Below are 2,563 nucleotides of genomic sequence, written 5' to 3'. Positions count from 1 at the left end.
GTGTGTGTGTGTGTGTGTGTGCGTGTACGCACTTCGTTTACATACATATATAAGTTTATATATAAATATATTTTACTGTTAATTTAATTTATATTTCTAATATTCATTTTTTTATTTTGTGTGATCCACTAGTTAAATCAGTGCTGCGTCACTGAAAGTTATCATTCTAAAGACAGAATAAATAAATAAATTATACTATGTATATTATAAGTATTATCACTGTATTTTTCATTAAATTAATTATATTTGGCACAATGTCATAAAACACTATAATTTATGAATTATTCTATATTATATTCTTATACATGTATATATTAATTAGGTATGTCGTTATATACATTTATATTATTATTATTATTATTATTATTATTATTATTATTATTATTATTGTTGTTGTTAGAAATATAAATTTATCATACGTTTGAGTTCAAACAATTAATGGTATCAATTATTTAAAGGCAAAAACATTATTCAATTGATATCATTATATATACAGTAAAAAATTTACATTTTCTATTCACGCTCAATTCATGAGTATTTAATCACACGTGTATGCAATTGTTTACTTTACGACGTTATCTTTTTTCCTGTAATAACAGGTGCTGGCCACCACATAGTTTAGAGTTGAAAGACTACATAAAGTGCTAGTTTTATGTAAGTATCTGAATGAAGAGTATTTACAAAGAACTGCATCCTCCAAGGTGTTGATTGGTGGTGGAGCTGGCTTAACCCTTACCTAAAACTTGAATCTATCTCGCTATACGGCATGTCGGAAGAATAATCATGTCAAATAATATATTTCCTCCTTGATCAAATCAAAAAAGTAAATTAAAATGTCAAGATATTTAAGGTACCGGTACCTATCTCAATTCATATGGCAGGTTTTAACTTATTAGATATTTACTATCAATAGTGATTCGGGGTTTAAAGATGTGTTGTCTAATGGTGTGGAACAAAAATCCACTGAAAACACGGAGAAGTAGCTTCTCTAGGCAATGAAAATTGGATTGTTAAAGGTGTGAATTCTTGTTGTTTAAGTTTAACCAATCGCAAACGCAAACTCAAGTGGAGTTGCTCATTTTATTGTTTTGAACTTTAACTTTAAAGAAATCTTCACTTTAAAATATGAAATCGAACGAAATGTACTCATTATTAGTATTATCATAATTTCTTCTACTAATGTATCGTTAATATTCCGTTTTATCGAATAAGGTTTTACTATCATTTCATAATACACGTCTAACTCCAACTAAAGACCACTTTTGGGAACGGGGTTTCCATCGCCTTGAGCAGCTTTGGTCTGTAATTAGAACTAATAAAGATAAAAAGACATTTGTTATTTGGGATCACAGAGAAGTTGTTTTTAATTGAAGATGGTGTTTAATTGAAGGGGTCTTTATTAGAGGGAAACCTGTATTATTACACTAGGAATATTGTGTTAGATAGTTATACGTAACTTGAGGAAATCTTGTGCATTATTTATATGCATTTATTTTACTTCTAAAATCAATGTGAGTATTTAATAAATTTGTGTTCATAGTTTTTAAGCATTCAAGGTAAACTTTTTTTTTTCATCACGATTTCCACGCTTAAGTAGATAACTTTAAAAATCAATAGGAGTTGACTTTTAACCATTCACTGAAAGGAAAAATTTTCTTCATCGGACAATTCATCTTTATCTTGTAATATTTTGACTAGGTCTCAATCAAAACTCACAAAACTTATGTCAACTATACGTAAGTTGTACTTTATAAGATTACGTACGTATAAAAAGTTAAGATCTTGATGTTTTAAGGGCGCCCGGCGAATACTTTTTAACAGAAAAGAGTCATAGTATCGCATACACATTATTCTAATAGGAACAACGGCCGTGTATCTCTGTAAATTAGGCTAGGAAGATGGAAATTTATAAATGTTTTACTCAATATCTATAAATGAATGAATGCAGGCAGAAATTAAGAAAATGACTCACGGAGAGTCGTCATCAAAGATAACTATCAATTGGTTAGTTGATTTTTTAACTGTTTTGTTGCTCGAATTGATTGAGTGTTGAAGATCAATAATTGATAAAGATGCCAGTTATGTATTATGTGGTTAGGCTTACGATGTAACGTTTGATTTCAGAGTAGAGTGACTGGGAGCAGTGGCGAAACACATATGAGCTTTCACTTGATAAAGCCAAGAGACCCAGTCCTCTTTCTTACGTCACAGCTTCCTTTGACTCTTCATTCTCTCGGGATGCATTGTTTCCACAGTCTGTTATGGTGTCTCTATTTTGTAATTATTTCATTTTTGACTGTGGATCTAAATTCAGTGATAACTCAAATAACATTTGCTACGCATTTGCCTTAACTTCGTGTCTTGTGTTGTCATTTTTAGTTTATAAAGGCGCGCCATCTCGATTATACACTACAATGGGCGTAATATTTTCGCAGGGGTGGCGCCAGCGAAGAGGGGAGGGGACCCCGTCGGGGAGAGCTGTCCCCCCCCCCCCACGGGAGAAAAAGCACAATTCGTCGGGGAGGAAAAAAATTATATGTATTTTCTACATATTAGTAGACTA

The sequence above is a fragment of the Anneissia japonica genome, unplaced genomic scaffold (assembly GCF_011630105.1).
Source record: "Anneissia japonica isolate Jap-2015-1 unplaced genomic scaffold, ASM1163010v1 scaffold3888_len366471_cov172, whole genome shotgun sequence".
Taxonomy (NCBI): Eukaryota; Metazoa; Echinodermata; class Crinoidea; order Comatulida; family Comatulidae; genus Anneissia; species Anneissia japonica.
This window is presented reverse-complemented; position numbering follows the sequence as displayed.